Raw genomic sequence first — 22635 nt, 5'->3', positions numbered from 1 at the left:
GAATGTAGCTTTATTCATTCCTACCAAACTGAGAAGGAAAAGAGAGTTACAAACCATTTGAAAATTGAATTTTCATAATTGATATGGGCACGGTACCACAGCGGTTTTGGCCAGGGCCCGCTCTGTGGCAGGTCTGCGGATCAAGTCCTGCTTGGGGTGTCTTGTGGCGGACTGGCATCCTGTCTGGGGTGTCCCCCCTCCTTCTCCAGCCTTGTACACAGTATTGCTGGGTTCAGCTCTGACTCGCCACAACCCCACTCAGTACAAGCAGTTGTAGACACTGTGTGTGTAAATTGATATGGTTAATAAATTCAGAGAGGCTCTACATTCAGAAGACAAATTTTATTGGACATATAATACATTTTATTGCTTGATTCTGTCGGACTTCTGAAGCTCCTCAGTCTAATTTTCATTCATTGCTTATCCTTGTAACGGTTCTGGTGGTCCACGGCCTACCCTGTTATTCAAAGACACTAGGTTAAAAAAGGTTCGTCCTGCGTAGGATAGCAGTCCACTTTGAATTGTATGCAAACTCCATGCAGACTAAACTAGCTTTAAAACTATTCTCGAGCAGTCCAGGCACTGTGAAGCAGCAGCGCTACCCCCTGTGATACTATCACTCCCTGTGCAGGTCCTGCTGTAATAAATAAAATTAATACATAAAAAAATACTTATTGTTACATCACCAGTCACTGTTTTCAAATGCATAAACTTCTGAATTAGTAAATCTGGTATTTTTGCACATTTCACTGTCCTCAAAAGATATATTTTCATCATTGCATTACTCCTATATGTAATAACAAGAAATAACTAGTTCAATGGAGAAATGTAATTACTTTGCAAAATGTAAAACCACATCATTATGCAGTTCTTAAAATGTTCAATGATTTCATGGTTATTCCTGATGTCCATTTTCATTACCACACTCAGATTTTATTACCTGAAAAGAGCAACAGACTAATAAGCTAGTCTGAGATGTTCTTAGTGTATCTTGGACACACACACACACACACACACACACACACACACATTTTCTGAACTGCTTGTCCCATACGGGGTCGCAGGGAACCGGAGCCTACCCGGTAACACAGGGCGTAAGGCCGGAGGGGGAGGGGACACACCCAGGACGGGACGCCAGTCTGCCACAAGGCACCCCAAGCGGGACTCGAATCCCAGACCCACCGGAGAGTAGGACTGTGGCCCAACCCACTGCGCCACCGCACCCCCATTGTATCTTGGACAACACTCTGCATATAGATTACCTGATGATATTTCATGATGATATCAAATTGTTGATACCAAAGGGTTTCATAGTTCTTAAAGCCTCTCCCTTCAGACATGGAGTTCCCAGGTCCCATCTCCTGTTGCAATACACCTAAGAAATGTAGAAAAGCTCCAGTGAGAATTACCCAAATTGGTAAATCATTGTAAGTTGTATTGGGGAAAAGCATCAACAGTCACACACACACGATCTACAATCGCTTGTCTGGAGCAGCAGTCACGACAAACCGGAACCTAACCTGGCAAAACAGGGAGCAAGGTTAGAAGAGGGAGGGGACACATGTCGCACAGAACACCAGTATGCTCCAAAGCACCCCAAGTGCAAGAGGGGGAGAGCGTTGCATGTCACGCGCGTGGTGGTGGTGATACGAGTTTTAAGTGGGGTGAAGTGCGTGACTGGAAGTTGGTAGCGTACGTGTGAAAACACCTGCAGATGTCACAGTGCATTGCGTTCACGGCACTGAGACCCGATACTGTGCTGTACTCCGAGGGCACACGGATAGTGTACTTCATTGAATTAACGATACCCTTCAAAGACGCATTGGAAGATGCCTTTGAGAGGAAGAAATTGAAGTACACTGAGTTGGCTGGTGAGGTGAGGGAGCGAGGCTGGCAGTGCGTTATTAGACTGGTGGAGATTGGTACAAGAGGGTTTGTTGCAAAATCAGCCACGTTGCTACTGTTGGAGTTTGGTTTTAGGGGTCAGTTGTTACGAGCAGCGATTAAAAGCTTGTCAGAGGTAGCAGAAAGATCCAGTCAGTGGTTGTGGATGAGGAGGCACCAGGGTGTTTGGGGGAAGCACACTTGAGTGGGGAGTACTTGCCTATGTGAACATCAAATGGTTTGAGTTTTGTTGTCACCTCCATATGCTGATGTGGGGTGTTGGTTGGTTTGTTGGTGGTTGATGTATGGCTGGAGTGGGAGGTTTTTTTGGTGGGTGGAGTTGCTGGGATGGCACTGTGGGCATGGAGGGGGGGTGGGTCTGGGACGCCAGATCTCGCTGTTGAGCCTTCTGGAGGTGTCGTGGGCTCAATTCAATGAAACATCAACAAAGGAAGGTGGCCACTTGACAACCCCAACAAAGTGTTTGCGGTGGCTCCCGGTGAGGAGGATGGTGGTTGCCCATGATGTGGGCTGATTTTTTTTAGTTATTTTTTTATGTGAAGGGAACTGTTTGGTGGGGGTGAGGGGTATGTGGGGTTTTGGGAGGGATGGAGTACTGTGGCATGGTTGGTTTGTGTCCGGCCCCCTTGATTTTGGCACGAGGGGTTGAACATCTTTCCCTGTGTATTATTGTATGTAGGGCTCAAACCCTGGATCTTGCACACAGCGCGCCCTGGCCAAACCCACTGCGCTATCACACCCCCCAGCAACAATCAACATCAGTAAATTTCATGTGTAACTCCACAGCTGAACATATTGCTATCTACATGTTGATAACTATTTTTCCTACAAAAAGAAAAAAAAAATTAAGAAAATAATTCAGCGGTCACCAAAATTAATGGAACCTTTCATAAAGCTAAACAAAAAACAGCATAAAATAAATGGAACCTATATGTCACCATATGCCACCATTTGTATTCAAAGGAAAACCTCAGGCTTTTATTAAAATGTGTATTCATTAATAAGTGAGAAGTTTTTTTTCCAGCAATATATGTATCAGATTTGCTGCATACCTATTTCTTTTTTTCCCAATGCATGATTTTTCCAGGGGGGTGTGGTGGTGCAGTGGTTTGGACCAGGTTCTGCTCTCCCATGGGTCTGGGGTTCAAGTCCTACTTGGGGTGCCTTGTGATGGACTGGCATCCTGTCCTGGTTGTGTCCCCTCCCCCTCCAGCCTTGCACTCTGAGCTGCTGGGTTAGGCTCTAGTTCCCGATGACCCTGTATGGGACAAGTAGCTCAGAAAGTATGTGTGTGTGATTTTTCCAGTGTCTTCATGGTCTATGCTTATGGCCTGCCTTCCTTAATTCAGACCATAGGTTTTCAGCAGGCTTAAGACTGATGGTGACCGCAAAATATTGAATTTTTTTTCTGGCAACCACTTCTTTCTCTCGTGTTTTTGGGGTCAATATCATGCTAGAAGGTTCCCTCTACTGCTGCAAAATGTACCAATGTTTCATGGCTGCACGTAGCAAGGACGGACTCAAGTGCAGAGTTCTCGTACACCGATGTTTAATGAAGCCGAATCAGAATCCAAAAAGCAAACTCGAGGGGCAGGCGTGGGTCAGGCGATCAGCAAACGTAGTACAAAGGGCTAGGCAAAGAACATGGTCAGTCATACACAGGCAAAAGGTCGATGTTGGAGTAGGTTCTCTGAAACACGGCTCGAAGGGAAACAAGGAGGCAAAACAAGGTTCCGTGTCTGGGCTTCCTCGGCTTCCCTCTTTATTGCCGTTCCCATTAGGAAACGGCAGGTGTCACTGATGTGCCGGCTGCGAGGAACATGACACAATGGTATGAATGGCCAAAAAATTTTGTTTCTCTCATTTGATCCATCCATCCATAGACACTCAAAAGTTCTTATTTTCTTATACAAATGATAGCTGATCATTAGTCAGCCAGGGCTTCTTCTGGCAACCCAATGGCATATTAGCATGGAGGTACCTTCAAACACTTGATCTCCAGATGACCCAAGGCACTGTAGGTATCCAGCTATATCTCCATAATGCTTCTCTCAGTTAATCAAGATCAACAGTCATTTGTCTCTTTTGAATTGTCAAATCTTTACCTTTTCCATTAACGATGATTGACAAAATGTTTTCTGTTTTACCCCTAGTAAAACGGGAAGTCCAAAAAAGGATCCCTTAGGAATTATGTGTGTGTTAGTATGAGTTTTTTGCATATTCCATTTCATTTTTGACAAAAACAAAAAAAAAAAGAGAAATAACACATAATGAAATATCCATTCAACTTCCAGCAGAAAGTAAAAAAGAACCACAAATTAAGCACATAATTGAAAAATACTTTGCTTAATGTGCACTTCAAAATGCCAAACTCCACTATCATCATAAAACCTGTGCTGGATTTGAGCCCATGCCCACTAAGCAACTCAAGAGATGTGAGGCACCAGACCCACTAACAAAAAAAAATACCAACCATCAAACCACACACTGTCTGAACCGCTTGTCCCATACAGGGTTGCAGGGAGCCAGAGCCTAACCCAGCAACACAGGGCATAGGGCTGGAGGGGACACACCCAGGACAGGACACCAGTCCATCACAAGGCACCCCAAGCAGGACTTGAACCCCAGATCCACCAGAGAGCAGGACCCAGTCCAACCCACTGTGCCACCGCGCCACCACGCCCCCCACCATCAAACCAGCCCCACCAAAAAAAAAAAAAAAAAAAAAAACAACCATCAAACCAGTCCCAGCAACAAACCAAGCCTAACCCACCATCAAACCAACCCCTCTAACAGAAACCAACCATCACACCCAATCGACAAACCAAGTCTAACCCACCAACCAAACGGGTACCAACATGAGTATTTCATTGAGGTTATCAAGTGTGCACCTCTTGGATTAGGCCCATGACACCTCCCTCCAACCTGTAACCCCAACTACCTTGCTCTCTTTTCTACCATAACCACTGACTTGCCTTCTCAGCTGCCTTAGACAGCTCCTTCACCGCTGCCTCTAGTGAGCCGCCTCTAATATGAAGTTTCCCCAATTATGTCATAGCTGATTTAGCCACAAACCCTCTAACACTTACCTCTACCAGTCTCACATGTGCCTGCCATCCACAGTCCCTTGCCTATACCACCAGATCTGCATACTTTAATAGTTACTGCTCGCATGCCTCCCCAACAGCATCCTCGAACAGCACTGTGAACTCTACGAAGTACACAATATGCTCACACTCAGAATATAACACAGTTGTTTAAGAAACATAGCTAAATTTAAACACTTTAAACATTTGCATTCTCACTCTTACGTTCTGAGTTTTCTGGCTGTCTACTGGTATTATTGTTATTACTGTTACCGTTATTTATTGTTATTGCTATTAGCATTACTCACTGCCATTGTCATTGTTTTGTTTGTGCAGTATTTGTATTGTCTCTGTCTTGTCCATAGTCTGCGGAGAAGCGCTCAATACGAATTTCATGATACTTGTACACGGTACTTGTACCTATGACGATAAACGTGAACTTGAACTTGAACTTAAATTGCGGCGATTCCTATGTAGACGGGATTCTGAGAAACTGATTCATGCTTTTGTTTCCAGCAGGCTGGATTACTGTAATGCTTTATTGTTGGGTTGTCCATACCAGACTGTATCTGGGCTACAGTTGGTACAAAATGCTGCTGTGAGAATTGTCACTTGAACTAGGAAGTCTGACCATATAACACCTGTACTTAAATCGTTGCATTGGCTCCCAGTCACTTTTAGAGTTGATTATAAAATCCTACTCTTGACCTATAAGGCAGTACATGGCATTACTCCGGCTTACCTTTGTGAGATCATTGATTCTTGTATCCCGGGATGATATCTCCGTTCATTAGATGCAGGTTACCTTAAAGTACCTGTGATCAATAAGACCTCAGTAGGAGGTGACGCCTTTATTTATAGAGCACCTAAACTGTGGAATAGTCTACCAGTTACTGTTAGAAATGCCCCGTCTGTTTGTTTTCAAATCCTGACTAAAGACTTACATGTTCACTCAGGCATTCCACCTCGAAATGTAATTCCGCCTGCCTTGGTTGTTTTTATCACTTTTATAAGAATGCATATTAAATTTACTTAAGCAACAAATTACTAACTCTGTTCTATCTTCTTGTTGAGCACTACCTTGCCAAATAAGACCTGAGGAGGCCAGCCAGTGATGACAGACGAATCCCTTGCTGACAGAGAATGATGTCCATCTGCCATGACGAACAAGACATTCCATGCTGAGCTGGGGATCCAAGATGCTGTTTAGCAACATAATCATTATTTCTTGTTACACCAGCTTACAGTTGTTACTTAATCTAGAATGGCCAGGAGGGGTGGGCAACCACTGGCCCGTGGACCCCCAGAGGTTTTTTCCTCCCTCAACCTTCAGTTGGGAGTTTTTGTTCCTTTCCCCAGTGGCCAGCAGGCATACTTACATTTATTCATTCAGCTGACACTTTTATCCAAAGCAACTTACAATGTTAAGGTTACAATTATAATAATAATTGTAATAATAATTCATAATTCCATTACTGGAATAACAAATTATTATTCCAGTAATGGAATTATTTATCCATCTGAGTAATTTTACAGGAATAGTTCAGGGTGGATAAGGGTACTACAGCCAGAGGTAAGGCTTGAAGCTGTGACTTTTGGGTCCAAAGGTAGTTCTTCTAACTACTACACCACCAGCTGTCCCCATACTTACAGCTCTATAAAAGTACTGCATTATGGTAGCCATTAGTTGACTGTCTTTTTTGTTTTTCTTTCCTTATGGCCATGTTAAAGCGCTCTGTGAGAGGAGCGCTCTATAAAAATAAATTGAATTGAATTGAATGCCAATTATTATTTTAATCCAGTAGTGTAGCTATTATTTTAATAAAAAAAGTGAGAGGACATGGTTTCTTGTTGGCCATTTATAACTGTGAATTGTTAGAATCAGTGTCCTGAAGTAAATATGAAAAGGTTAGTTTAACTTTGATATAAATATATGTTTAAATTATAATTCACTCCTCCGTGAACCGCCACCTTATCGTGGTGGAGGGGTTTGAGTGCCTGAATGAGTCCAGGAGCTATGTTGTCTGGGGCTATATGCCCCTGGTAGGGTCTCCCATGGCAGACAGGTCCTGGATGACAGACGAGACAAAGCGCGGTTCGAAAACCCCTTATGAAGGAAAAATCAAGGCTTTCGTTTACCCCGCCCGGTATGGGGTCACCGGGGCCCCACCCTGGAGCCAGGCCTGGGGGGGGGGGCTCGCATGCAAGCGCCTGGTGGCCAGGTCTATGCCCACGGGGCCTGGCCGGGCTCAGCCCGAAGCCATGACGTGGAGCCGCTCTTCGGCGGGCTCACCACCTGCCGGAGAAACCGTAAGGGGCCGGTGCATTGTGATTTGGGCGGTGGTTGGGGCCGAGTGCCCGGCCGACCCAAACCTCGGGCGCCAACTCTGGTTTTTGGGACTTGGAATGTCACCTCACTGGCGGGGAAGGAGCCTGAGCTGGTGCGGGAAGTTGAGAGATACCGTCTAGATATAGTCGGGCTCACTTCCACTCACAGCTTGGGTTCTGGAACCACTCTCCTCGATCGAGGGTGGACTCTCCACTATTCTGGCGTTGCCCAAGGTGAGAGGCGGCGGGCTGGTGTGGGCTTATTAATAGCCCCCCAGTTCAGCCACCATGTGTTGGAGTCTACCCCGGTGAATGAGAGGGTCGTCTCCCTACGCCTTCGGGTCAGGGAACGGTCTCTCACTGTCGTTTGTGCTTATGCGCCTAGCGGCAGTGTAGAGTACCCGGCCTTCTTGGAGTCCCTTGAGGGCGTGCTGGAAAGCGCTCCCACTGGGGACTCTGTCGTTCTACTGGGGGACTTTAACGCCCACGTGGGCAGCGACAGTGATACCTGGAGGGGCGTGATTGGGAGAAACGGCCTCCCTGATCTGAACCCGAGCGGTGAGTTGTTATTGGATTTCTGTGCTAGTCGCGGTTTATCCATAACGAACACCATGTTCATGCATAAGGGTGTCCATCAGTGCACTTGGCACCAGGACACCCTAGGTCGGAGGTCGATGATCGACTTTGTAGTCGTTTCTTCTGACCTTCGGCCATATGTCTTGGACACTCGGGTGAAGAGAGGGGCTGAGCTGTCAACTGATCACCACCTGGTGGTGAGTTGGATTCGATGGCAGGGGAAAAAGCTGGACAGACCTGGCAGGCCCAAACGCATAGTGAGGGTCTGTTGGGAACGTTTGGCGGAGGCCCCTGTCAGAGAGGTCTTCAACTCCCACCTCCGACAGAGCTTCAACCAGGTCCCGAGGGAGGTGGGGGACATTGAGTCTGAATGGACTATGTTCCGCGCCTCCATTGTCGGGGCGGCGGTTCGGAGCTGCGGCCAGAAGGTCTCCGGCGCCTGTCGTGGCGGCAATCCCCGAACACGGTGGTGGACACCGGAAGTAAGGGATGCCGTCAAGCTGAAGAAGGAGTTCTATCGGGCCTGGCTGGCTCATGAGACTCCTGAAGCAGCTGACAGGTACCGACGGGCCAAACGGAGCGCGGCTCTGGCAGTCGCCGCGGCAAAAACTCGGGCTTGGGAGGAGTTCGGTGAGGCCATGGAGGAAGACTTTCGGTCGGCCTCAAAGAGATTCTGGCAAGCCGTCCGGCGACTCAGAGGGGGGAAGCGGTGTTCCACGAACACTGTTTACAGTGGAAGTGGCGCGCTGCTGACCTCAGCTGAGGATGTTCTCAGGCGGTGGAAGGAGTACTTTGAGGATCTCCTCAATCCCTCCGACACGCCTTCCGTAGAGGAAGCGGAGGCTGGGGACTTGGAGGGGGACTCGTCCATTACCCTGGCTGAAGTTGCTGAGGTAGTCAAAAACTCCTCGGCGGCAAGGCTCCGGGGGTGGATGAGATCCGCCCCGAGTTTCTCAAGTCTCTGGATGTTGTGGGGCTGTCTTGGCTGACACGCCTCTGCAGCATCGCGTGGAGTTCGGGAACGGTGCCTCCGGACTGGCAGACCGGGGTGGTGGTCCCTCTTTTTAAGAAGGGGGACCGGAGATTGTGTTCCAACTACAGGGGGATCACACTCCTTATCCTCCCTGGGAAAGTCTATGCCAGGGCACTGGAAAGGAGAATCCGACCAATAGTCGAACCTCGGATTTAGGAGGAGCAATGCGGTTTTCGCCCTGGCCGTGGAACACTGGACCAGCTCTATACCCTCACCAGGGTGCTGGAGGGTTCGTGGGAGTTTGCCCAACCAGTCCATATGTGTTTTGTGGACCTGGAGAAGGCATTCGACCGTGTCCCCCGTGGCATCCTGTGGGGGGTACTTCAGGATTATGGGGTTCGGGGCTCGTTGCTACGGGCTGTTCGTTCCCTGTATGCCCGGAGTAGGAGCTTGGTTCGCATTGCCGGCAGTAAGTCAGACCTGTTCCCGGTGCATGTTGGACTCCGCCAGGGCTGCCCTTTGTCACCGATTCTGTTCATTATTTTTATGGACAGAATTTCTAGGCGCAGTCAGGGAACGGAGGGTGTCTGTTTTGGTGGCCGCGAGATCTCGTCTCTGCTTTTTGCGGACGATGTGGTCCTGTTGGCTTCATCAAGTCAAGACTTGCAGCGTGCACTGGGGAGGTTTGCAGCCGAGTGCGAAGCGGCGGGGATGAGAATCAGCACCTCCAAATCCGAGGCCATGGTTCTCAGTCGGAAAAAGGTGGATTGCCCCCTCCGGGTTAGGGGGGAGTTGCTCCCTCAAGTGGAGGAGTTTAAGTATCTCGGGGTCTTGTTCACGAGTGAGGGAAAAATGGAGCGGCAGGTTGACAGACGGATTGGTGCGGCGTCCGCAGTAATGCGGTCATTGTACCGGTCTGTTGTGGTGAAGAGGGAGCTGAGTCGTAAGGCGAAGCTCTCAATTTACCGGTCGATCTACGTTCCTACCCTCACCTATGGTCATGAACTCTGGATCATGACCGAAAGAATGAGATCGCGGATACAAGCGGCAGAAATGAGTTTCCTCCGCAGAGTGGCTGGGCGCAGCCTTAGGGATAGGGTGAGGAGCTCAGTCACCCGGGAGGAGCTCGGAGTAGAGCCGCTGCTCCTTCACATCGAGAGGAGCCAGTTGAGGTGGCTCGGGCATCTGTTCCGGATGCCTCCTGGACGCCTCCCTGGGGAGGTGTTCCGGGCTTGTCCCACTGGGAGGAGGCCTCGGGGCAGACCCAGGACATGTTGGAGAGACTATGTCTCCCGGCTGGCCTGGGAACGCCTTGGGGTTCCCCCAGAGGAACTGGAGGAGGTGTGCGGGGAGAGGGAAGTCTGGAGGACTCTGCTCGGACTGCTGCCCCCGCGACCCGGCCCCGGATAAAAGCGGAGAAAGATGGATGGATGGATGGATGCCATCTATGGAGCACTCAGTGATTATATCAAGATATAATCTGTGTCCTTCTCTGCTTTCACTTTTTGATTTTTACTCATAAAGCTCTGGTTTTCAGTCACACATAAATTTCCTTTAAAAATGTTTTAGGCCAGCTATCATCAGTTAGCTGTTTTTCATTGCTTTTCACTCTTAGGTCAGCTGTCATTGGTCTCCACCAATGTCATTGTTCCACTGTTTTAACAGTGATCACAAGCTAATCACAACACTGTTCTCTACTGTACTTGAGCATTACCAAATACAAACGCCCATCTTAATATGCTACCTTTTGTTCTGTAATGCACAATGACCTTTCATTGCAAGTCTGAAGACCAAAGAATGTCCATCATACAGTATATCAGATACTGACAGTTATCTAATTGTATACACACACACACACACACACACACGCGCACACATACACACTGAAACCGCTTTGCCTGAGTGGGGTCGCAGCGAGCCGGAGCCTAACCCAGCAACGCAGGGCATAGGGCCGAAGAGGGAGGGGACACACCCAGGACTGGATGTCAGTCCGTCGCAAGGGACCCCAAGCAGGACTCGAAGCCCAGACCCGCCAGAGAGAAGGCACAGGCCAAACCCACTGTGCCACCACACCTCCCCATGAATTGTATGTATAGATGTACAAAACAGTTTTCCATTTCCACATTCAAAAAGAAAAAAAATGCATGCAATACATAAGGTGGTTTAAAGGTCTAAAAGAACAAATGTCAGAATAAATTGTCGTTACAGCAATGTACACTTCAACTGACATTCTGAAAACTATTTGTTACAGAAGATAATCAGTATTGCACCCCTTGGTGGCACTTTTAGGTTTGTGAACTGGTTACTTGTTATTCACTGTTGGGGCCCTGTGTAATCCACTCATGAGTTTATTCATCATTAGTCTCCAGATCTTCATTAAACACACCAAAAGAGTATTGATGCAGCTTGCAAGTAGGATTAACTCTTGCAATGGGCTAAATATTAAAACATTTTACAATTTTAAATACTCTGGTGTGTTTATTCTCTACATTCTACAAGTTTTAAAGGCTGCACATGTGTAAACAAGTGATATTTTTAACGTTCTCAATACATGCAAGCAGGTTTGGTCACATTTCACACTAAGATTGGTAGTAAAGGCATCCAAGACAAACTCTGCAATACCACAACAGCCCACAAGAGGGCAAGTGCTTGGAGAAGAAAAACCTTGCAATTGTCAAATGAACAAAAACAGTCATGCTGATAACAATACTGTAATTATTTCAGCAAATTTGAAATTACGTAAAGACAACATAGTCATAGAATTATCTAAAAGTATACTGTGCTTGCATAATACTAATATTATCCTAATACTTTCTGGGGTGACGGCACTTACGGAGGCTTCTGAATTCTGGATGGTCATCCAGTTTCTATCTCCTCCTATCCTTTCATGGTGGATGTGGTGCCATGTAATGGAACTTTGGGCAAGATGCTCTTTTCAATTAGTAATTAAAGCTAGCCTAATCAGTAGGAGGCTGAACTGCCTATGCTGCGAAATACTTAACAGAGGAGCTCCATTAGTAGGTGCACTATGTGAGTGTAGCACAAGAAGTTAAGTACTAAGCTAAATAGCAGCAGGAAATCAAAATATTGTTATTTAATGGTTGTTACTTGAATATTGTTGGTATTTAACTAAATAGGCTGATTTGATTATCATTTCCCATCCTGGGTGTGTCCCCTCCCCTTCTGGCCCTGCACCCTGTGTTGCCCGATAGGCTCCGGCTCGCCGCGAGCCCGCTTGGCACAAGCAGTTGTTGACATTGGTTGGTGGGTAGTTGGATTATCATTTTGAGGGAAGATTAGATATTCTATACATTCATTCATTATTTGTAGCCACTTGTTCAATGCATGGTCATAGTGGTCCAGAGCCTGTGCCAGAAGCATCAGGTAAAAGGGAGGGTACACCCTGGCCATAATGCCAGTCAATCCCAGAACATTTACACCTAAGCATTCAGTCATACACAAATGGCAATTTTAATTCACCAGCTCATGGACTTTGAGTTCAGATGTGAGTTTAAATCCAGCTTGATCTTTGTAAAGTTTGCATGTACTGTACTTCCCATGTCGCTGTGTTCTCTGATTTTCTACCACAGTCCAATGATATGTGAGCTGGTGAATTCTGGCACAGGCTCTGGACCACTATGACCATGCATTGAACAAGTGGCTGCAAATAATGAATGAATGTATAGAATATCTAATCTTCCCTCAAAATGATAATCCAACTACCCACCAACCAATGTCAACAACTGCTTGTACCAAACTATATGTTCCTTGTATGTGTAGTGTTCAGGTAACTTCAAAATGCACATACATGTGTTTTTGTTAAAATACAACATTAACAAAGACAATGGATTATAACACTATAATTTTCCATGCTTCTTGTTTTATGAAAAACTCGGTAAAAGCTCTATGAAAATTCTGCATTTGCCAGTGAGGAGTAGTACAGAGCAGGGGGTGTGGTGGCGCAGTGGGTTGGACCACAGTCCTGCTCTCCGGTGGGTCTGGGGTTCAAGTCCTGCTTGGGGTGCCCTGCGACGGACTGGCGTCCCGTCCTGGGTGTGTCCCCTCCCCCTCCGGCCTTACGCCCTGTGTTACCGGGTAGGCTCCGGTTCCCCGTGACCCCGTATGGGACAAGCAGTTCTGAAAATGTGTGTGTGGATTATAACACTATAATTTTCCATGCTTCTTGTTTTATGAAAAACTCGGTAAAAGCTCTATGAAAATTCTGCATTTGCCAGTGAGGAGTAGTACAGAGCAGGGGGTGTGGTGGCGCAGTGGGTTGAACCACAGTCCTACTCTCCGGTGGGTCTGGGGTTCGAGTCCCGCTTGGGGTACCTTGCGACGGATTGGCATCCTGTCCTGGGTGTGTCCCCTCCCCCTCCGGCCCTACGCCCTGTGTTACCGGGTAGGCTCCGTGACTCCGTATGGGACAAGAGGTTCTGAAAATGTGTGTGTGCGAGTAACATGGATTCATTTTGTTTACTGTATTAGTAAAGACTGGTAATGTTGCCTTTCTGTTGGATGGTTTCATTGGAAAGTTACTGATCTCAAAATGTCTACTGAAATGTGCGGTAAGAATCTACCCTGGAGATAAGAAAGCTGTTTCAGTAAAACACCAGTGAGTGTCACAAAACATAATATGCTGTCAGTATACAGCTGCATGCCACATTGACTCTTCTACTTTTGTCATTCTTTTATTTTGGTAAGTCACCGCCTTACATTTTTAATCTTAAGGGCATCACATAAAACAAGGCACTTAAATTAATGCTAATATTATGTAAAATACATCATGATAAAAACCTTACAGGCTAATTAATTCCGATTTCGTTGCGCCGCATAAATCTTGGAATCACAGAAGGTGATTACATATATATATTTATAGGTCTGTTTTGGTTTATATTAAAGGTACTGAAAAGCAGTGTTACTGTTCAGCCCCCCCCCCCCCCGTTTTTTCTGCTATGCTATGCACAACGGTATACAGTGGGTTTACAAGCACGGCTAGTTTGAAGCTATTCCGAGATCAGGACATGACACATTTGACAAACGGTTTCAGCCCGTCAAAAAACACATTTGACAGCGTAGGATCTGCGTTCCACCAATGACGTAAGCCTGTGTAAAAGACAACAGTGCGAATAACAATTATTTTTTTTTATTAACACAACGACGAGTGACATTTACTATCGCTCAAAGGAAATAACGGGAATATACGCACTAGAAGCGCAGTTCCCTGCTCCTCGTTGTGTTTCTTAACTAGAAAGATTGTATGGGTCTAGAAAGATTTTTATGCATGACATGATATGGAAAGTGTGAGTGTAAAGGTTGTTTAGCTGGTGTAACTGCAGATCAGGCAGCCCTCGGCTTCCTTTTCCCAAACCAACTCACCGTGCTGCAGTGAAAAGCAGATCCGTCTGGTCTTCAAGATCTTTCTCGACTTCTTTCGTACGATGAGCTGCCCTCTGATAAAATCCCTCAGAAGCGTTACATAATCGGGCAAACTGGCGACGTCAAGAAAAACCTCAGGAAATGGACAACTGAAATAAATCGGTTTTGAATTTTAGCCGGTGTTCACTGTTTTCGTCGAGCCGTTCAAGCACCACTTTCTCTCGCACGACGGCCAATAAAAAATATGAATCAGTTCTCACCCTGGATTGTACTGGATGTCGATCGATGGAGGAAATCATTTATCGTATGAAGGAATATTGACAACAAGGACACACTGTATTGTATTATTTTAATTTGGGGCTACGACCATCTCGGTATACATTGCTTGCCGTGGATGTGGTGTTGGCTATTCGGACAGCGGGATTTGTTCTGTTTTCCTTAATGTTTATAATATTTTTTCTTCAAAGTAGTAAATGATCGATTCTCAGAGTTTGGATTGGAAGGACTGAGGGAATGGCACATTACCAATTTTACATGATTACCACCTGTTACGAGAATATCAGGTAAGACTTGAACCTTCTTTAAGTTTAAATACTGGCAGTAGATCAATTCATAGCACGATTTATTTAAACAGTTGCAGATGGTGAATATCTTTTGCAGAAATGCATTTTTCTATCGGACCAACGCGGTTGGGTTGTCACTCGCTTTGTGGTTTCATGCTGCCCGGCATAGCATACCCAAAGAATGCACGTATGTATGGAAGTATTCACTGCATTATTAACCATGGCAAGATTCAGTGAATGTTTTGAGATTAAAAAGTACATTATTTATATTTCTCATCGGAATACTTTTAGGTGAAATTTGTGCAATATCTACAAGGTTCCCTTCGCGCAGAACAGTGTGTAATGAACATACATACATTTTCAGAACCGCTTGTCCCATATGGCGTCGCGGCGAACCGGAGCCTACCCGGTAACACAGGGCGTAAGGCCGGAGGGGGAGGGGACACACCCAGGACGGGACGCCAGTCCGCCGCAAGGCACCCCAAGCGGGACTCGAACCGCAGACCCACTGAAGAGCAGGACCCGGTCCAACCCACTGCGCCACCGCGTCCCCCCGTGTAATGAACAAAAAAGGCGAAAAATAAGAGGTATCGTCATGACGATGACAGAACTGGACGTAGCACCTCTGATGTATTAAAACCGACAGCAGTTAATGCATGCATCATAAGTTCTGGCAGCTGACCCTTCAGAAAGGTAGTGCCAATGAAGAACAATTATAAGCAGATCCAAACAGCCGATTGCTGTGCCAGATTTCTCGTTCACACCCGTAGAAAACAGGGCCATCCGGTAAATCGGGCCAACAAGGATAATTTTACTATATCATCATGTGCAGTATAAAGTAAAATATACGTAAAACGCATAAATTCAGTGATTACTAGGTGTATAATGCGGACATAATTACATACCCCCTCAGTACATTTTAGACTTTTTTTTTTGAGGTCAAGAATTCACTTGTACCTGGCTTCTCCCCTTCGACCTGTTCATATGTCGGCATTAATTCCAAGTAGTGTATCAGATTTTGAAGATGGCTACTGTGATTTAGTGCGATTTCATAAGGAAACATTTTACATGCTCATCATTATCAGTAATGACCTTTCCAGACTGATGAGAAAGATGTGTTTCATGCTCTCCAGAAGGAAAGATAACTGCAGTTTATCTGTGAACTAATGCAACTCTGGATATATGTATATACATATACGCACATTTATTAAATTATTCTCTGTTCAGTTTGATTTTGGTCATACAGTGCAGGTATCCATTAGACCTTCAGGGACTGTAGTCAGCATCTTTCTGGACAATGAGGAAATTACTGAAGCTTTATCTCAGAGAAGTTGGAATAGTGTCCAGTCTTTGGTAAGGCATTCTGACTGGTTGAGGTGCCACAGGGATTTCACTCTGAATGGAGAAGAGGTGTTGGCATGCCATGGATGATTTAATGCAATGAGGCAAACTTCCCCTTTCCCTGCATCTCAGGCAGCTAAGTGTCAGGCCTCATTGCCAGCAATTGCTGGCAAAGCTACAGTAACATTTGCCAGACAGGTACCATCCACATTGGATGCAGTTCATGGTGAAGCCTGTAAGGTTAATTGTGAATAATCTGTCAAAATAAATTAGGAAATGAAGGGAGTACGCAAAACAGAAACAGTGTTTCAGACTTCACTGGAAAATGAACATCCACGCAACTCAGAGTATGAAAAGATAAACCTTATTTGTATATTTATTTAACAAGGAGAAATGCATAAACGAACAATGCAATTTAGCGAATATAGATTTACACATAAAACATTGTGTGTGTGTGTGTGTGTGTGTGTGTGCTGACAATTTTCATTTAGTTTCATGCCAAAACTGATAAAATATTTATGATTGTCAAGCAATTTCATTTAATTTCATTCAGTTTAGCAAGTTGCTAGAAGCTCATGGAAAAGCCAATACAGTACAACTGTACTGATTATTGTAGATAAATGCAGAAAGTTGCTTATGTATTATATCAGATAGCAGTCTCATTAGTTGTAAAATATGTGGTGGCATTTGAAAGTCAAATGTTTCTGAATAGGTATACAGTATTGTTCCAGCAAAAGTTACTGTAGTTCAAAACGGCTGGATAAGTCTCTATCTCCCATCTAAATCCTTCATCGACAAGAGTTGCTACTGCTTAAGCAACCATCTTCCACAGAGGAGAAACTGGTCGTCATGGAAATGAATTACAGCACTGCATAGACCTTTTGCACATACTGTATACTTTTGCACATCTGTATATTTTTCTTATGCAGAGACTGCTAATTCAACTCAGTTTTTAACATAATGCTGCTCCTATAATCTAAAATGATTATAGGTGAATGAGCGACTGAATAATATATTACTCAGAAATATAACAACAGTTCTGATATACCTACACTACATTTCTTCATTTTTTTCCTGCCAGTTCAATTGAAATTTTGAAATATTTTGTCATCTTTTTGTGAAATGTAGGGTTGTGGGATTTTTGAGGTTTTTCTTAACCACTGGTTCTGATAATAAATGTATCTAATACAGAATAATTCTTTGGCTTTTTTGACTGAAACCACTTGTCCCAAGCCGGGGTCGCGGTGAACCGGAGCCTAACCCGGCGACAAGTCGCAAGGCTGGAGGGTGGAGGGGACAAAGCCAGGACGGGACGCCAGTCCGTCACAAGGCACCCCAAGCGGGACTTGATAATTCTGATGATTCAAAATTCATTTAGGCTCTTCACCACAGTATATATGTGGGAATGCTTTATAGTGATTTTCAGGTTTACCAATGTGATTGGGAGTATGACACTATACCATTTCTTGCTTCTAATTTTTACTGATAAAACAAAACACTGAAACATTGAAATTTAGTTCTGCTCCTTTCTGGCACAAAAATCAAAGGTTTATTTTATTAATTAAAAATTATGAATATGGGGGGCCCATCCTAGGTGTGTCCCCTCCCCCTCCAGCCTTACGCCTTGTGTTGTCAGGTTATTTCAGGTTATGCAAGTTTATTCTGTGCATGTGCATGCAATTCTTTATAAGTCTTTCTTGTGTTTTAAAAGAGTGCTAGGGATCACAGCTTTCCAAAAGTCACAAACTAGTTCATAAATTTTCTCTGTTATTTTGCGTTACACTTAGCCGGAAAAAAAAACAGTTTCCCTGAAAGTCACCATGCAATTAATCAGGCAGTAAAAAATGCAGGTATACTTTTTTAAAAATAGTTCAGTAAAGCTTAGTGCACTCTTAGCTGTTAATGCATTAGAAACAATTAGTATGAATGTTGAAATTTGAAATAAGTGCAGTCATGATGTTTACTTAGAAAATTTAATTGGAAAATATATTCAGAATTGGCTGCCAATGTAACATTAGAGACTGTAACGTCAGAGGAAGTCAGAGTGTTGCATTAATGTATCATTTAAATTTTCTGCCGTTTAAATAGGAAGGTGCTGCATCTCTTCCAGAAAAATGGAAAGGAAAAAGAGGAACAAAATAACAATAATAATAAACCCGTAAAAGGGTAATCACTAGATAAAATACACACACACACACACACACACACACACACACACACACACACACACACACACACACACAGAGGACAGGACGCCAGTTTGTCGCAGGGCACCCCAAGCAGTAATTGAACGCTAGAGCCACCAGAGAGCAGACACAGGCCAAGCCCGCTGCACCACCACATCGCGCTGTTAAGTAAGTTCAAAACAGTTAAATTATGTCTGTGTCCATTTAAAACAGGAGCAAAGACATTTGTACTCATACGTTTCTCTGTAATATTACCATGAGTAAACACAAACAAAATTTAAAAAGATAATTATGAATCATTGTTGATGGAATTAACAAATTTTTACAGTTTATTTTACCTTCGGGGGGTGCGGTGGCACAGTGGGTTGGACTAGGTCCTGCTCTCTGGTGGGTCTGGGGTTTGAGTCCTGCTTGGGGTGCCTTGTGACAGACTGGTGTCCTGTCCTGGGTGTTTCCCCTCCCCCTCCAGCCTTATGCCCTGAATTGCTGGGTTAGGCTCTGGTTCCCTGCGACCCTGTATGGGACAAGCAGTTTGGACAGTGTGAAGTGAGGGGGTGCGGTAGCGCAGTGGGTTGGCCTGGGTCCTGCTCTCCGGTGGGTCTGGGGTTTGAGGTTTCCCCTCCCCCTCCAGCCTTACACCCTGTGCTGCCGGGTTAGGCTCCAGCTTGCCGTGGCCCCACTTGGGATGAGCAGTTTCAGACTGTTTGTGTGTAAAATTCATTTAATGTAAAAGGCCACTAGACACTGTGAGTTTTACATAGGAAAACATTTGCTTGATGAAACTCATTGTTACAGCAACAATTATGTGTTCTGCTTTTCTGCTTACAAAAATATTCATTACAATGATGAAGATAAGTACTTGACTTCATAAAAGATTGTTACTAAACGTGATCGCTTCTTATTCTTATAGAGAAAAGTGGACAACAATTTTCTGTGATTAACAAAAGATCTGTCTATTTTACAAAATGGGGATGAATTTCCGCATTTATACAAAATCTACAGATCAGACAAAGAATGGAATGCTATCAAAAGGAAAAGGAGGGTGGGCTGGTGCAGCAGGCATGGCCGGGTCCTGCTATGCGGTGGGTCTGGGGTTGAAGTCCTGCTTGGGCTGCCTTACGGCAAACTGGTGTTCCACCCAGGGTGTGTACCCCCCCCCTCCCCCCACTTTGGCCTTGTGCCCTGCGTTGCCAGGTAGGCTCTGGTTTGCTGTCACCCTGCTTGGGACAAGCAGCTTCAGACTGTGTCTGCATGTTAAAAGGTCATGGGTGTGGGATTTATATAAAGTTAATTTTAACTGTTATATAAAGAGTTAAGTCCTAAGAAGAATTTAAGAAGTCCTTCTTGTAATGTCGTTTCTAGTCATCATACTAGAAAGATGGAGGAAGTCCAATTATTAGAAATGAAACAGTTTTGTATTTGACTGGCTTCTTGTTCCTCAGAGTGGTCATTGTTAAGTAGAATTTATTCCCAGAAGGAGGACAGTCAAATGTTGAATAATGAAAAACTTGTAAGTATAAAGTGTAGCACAGCTATCTGAGTCCATTTAGAATGATTGGTCCTGACTGGATGAAAGGAACTCTCCATGTCTCTTGGGTATCATTACTCCACCCACTGTGTGGTGATTGTTTTTAGACATTTAAGATTTCATGGAAATTTTATGGAAATGCTGACGTATTTCGAGTCAAGGATGTCCATCAAGAGAACAGATAAGCTTTAGGATTTTCAGTATGTAACTGAAACGCTTTCCTTCAGACTGTTTCATTCATTAGTTCACAAGCTGTGACTTATTCAGCCCTTATCAGCTTCTTCAACAGCTTGTGTGTTTGACATACGTGGATGGTTTTTCAGGTTTACATTTAGGTTTTTTTGACTGGAAGTGCACTCTGAATCACACAAATTTTCATTAATGGGTTCTTTTAAGACCTGCCAAATAACCAACCTTGTAATACAAATGATTGCCATACTTGTCACATGGGACAAATCATGGGATTGGAATAGCAAGTTGCTTTACTAAATTACTTGAATTCATTCCAGTGTGAGACAAGATTAGTGCAAGATGAGATTGGATGGAATGTGGCAGTGACTATTCCACTGTTTGATTGATAGTGAACTTTGATATACTGCTGACTGTGATTAAACCCCCTCCAACTGTGGAAGAGCGAGCACTGGCCGGATTTGCAATTTATAGTTATTTTATTCCCATGGTTATATTATAAATTAAATGGAAAAGGGGGGCCTTTTCTTGTATCAGTAACATTTACATTATACTGTATTATTCATTGCATTATTCATTTAGCAGACACTTTTCTCAAAAGCATCTCACAGTGTTAAGCTACGTATAATTCTGTACCCATTTGTACAGCTGGGTAATTTTTTCTGAAGCAATGTAGGGTAAATACCCTGTTCAAGGGTTTACATTTGGAGGGGGGGGATTCAAACCTATAACCTTTGGGTCCAAAGGCAGCAGCTCTAAATAATTATATAAGTTTACCTATATCTATTTATATATTTTGTTTGCTTATTAACATTTGCTTAAAACAAATGTTTATAGTTGGTTATTCTGTGTAAAAACAGCCCATTTTAAAAAGATCTCCATGACAATAATGCATAACATAAAGATTTTTAGCACTGATTTTTCCAGCACAGTTTTACATGATATTTCTGTATTTCATGAACTCTAATTTCATCATATTAAACAATATATTAAACACACCATGGTATCAGTGTCTGTTTACTAAATAGTAGCAATTCCCTCACATAATGAATGTAATTTATTTATGAAGATCTGCTCACAAAGGGAATTTCCTGGAAAAGAATAATTATTCATTTAAATGGGGTATAATAAATGCTTTCCCGAGCTACAAATTATTCACTCATTTTTTTAAACAAAATAGAAATTCTTTAAATCCAGCTTTGAGACCCACATGTTAACAGTCATTTCCATACAAAGCATTTGTGACTTACTTTTTTCTCTTGAGCAGGATAAGGTTGTAGCAGGTCACTAACATCACCAAGGCTTTGATTGTGAACACACTTTTGAATCCAGAAAAGTTTGTGTAGAGTTTTCGTGTTCTGCCACATTTGTGTTCATTAGCCTGCTGTCCACAGACAGGCTTTTGAAGAACTGCTGTCTCTACATTGCTCTTAGTGTGTGTTTATATGTGTAAGTGAATGAGTGTGTTCTAACTGCATCTGGCGCCCTGTCTACCATGCCCTATGACATGACATGACATTGGATAAATGGTTGTTAAACATTCTGTTCTTTTTTGTCATTTTTGAAATGTTAACATCTATTTTAAATTGATTTAACCCACATCCAATCCAGGGTGTACCCCTCAGATTTATGCTCATTGATTCCAGGATAAGCTCTGGACCCCCACAAACCTTTACCAGGATAGGAGGTTAATGAAAACACATGGATGGATGGATGTTTTAACCCATGTTTATATTGTAATGCCACGGAGAGGAGTTGTAATAGCTCCGTGTAAATAGTTGATATTAGTATCCATATATGTACATAGTGGTGTGTGTTGTTCTAATTGGTTGTCGTTCTGCTTATGCTCAGTGGTCTTGAGGGGAATTCTGGGGAGTTGTGGGGGTGGCCCCTAAGCCGTGGGGTGTGGTAGGGGGCTGGGAGTGACCCAAATAGTGAAAAATGCAAAAATCACATACACTTTCTGACGGAAGCCACTTGTTCTGAGCGGGGTCGCGGTGAGTCGGAGCCTAGCCAAACAACATAGGGTGCAGGGCTGGAGGGGTAGGGGACACACCCATGAAAAAGTCATGAAACGATACTGCTTTCAGAGAGTTTTATGCATATTATAACTTGAGTTTTAGGTTTCGTATTTTCAACTTTTTAGCACATTCCTCTTTTTTTTTTTTTGCATAAGGATTCACTATTATAGATGATGATGAGTTATAACATTGTTAAGTTAGTGATTCAATAACTTACCTATGGAGAAAACACCACACTCTATGTAGGAGGAGATTGTTTGCTTCCCCTGGTGCTCAACATTCCCAAGACCTCTATTTTGAACTGAAATGCCTTCAGACACCTCTTGTAAGTTCTTAGCTTGTTTAAGAAGTTTTATAGCACAAATTACATTTGCTTGTAATTATGAATTCTTCTAAAAGAATATTCCATTATATGACTAACCCTATATTCTTGTTTCACAATGAGCTTCTTGTTACAAGTATTGTTACAAGTATGCATGCACAATTTATATATGCTGTACTATGTATATATATTGTACATATATATGTATGTATATATTATAAGTTATATGTATAGTTAA

At 43.9% G+C, this 22635-nt stretch overlaps 1 long non-coding RNA gene across 1 annotated transcript; it reads right to left on the bottom strand.

The window, feature by feature from the left end:
* Nucleotides 1–342: 342 nt before the first annotated feature.
* Nucleotides 343–14827, bottom strand: LOC108919677 (uncharacterized). The gene is made up of 3 exons (XR_001964945.1): nucleotides 14248–14827; nucleotides 1263–1375; nucleotides 343–457 (listed from the first exon to the last, which is right to left on the bottom strand). It is a non-coding gene; the product is annotated as an uncharacterized LOC108919677 (long non-coding RNA).
* Between the last annotated feature and the right edge of the window lie 7808 nt (nucleotides 14828–22635).

The sequence above is a fragment of the Scleropages formosus genome, chromosome 16, assembly GCF_900964775.1.
Source record: "Scleropages formosus chromosome 16, fSclFor1.1, whole genome shotgun sequence".
Taxonomy (NCBI): domain Eukaryota; kingdom Metazoa; phylum Chordata; class Actinopteri; order Osteoglossiformes; family Osteoglossidae; genus Scleropages; species Scleropages formosus.
The sequence above is the reverse complement of the archived record's forward strand: the minus strand, read 5'-3'. Positions and strand labels throughout refer to the sequence as shown.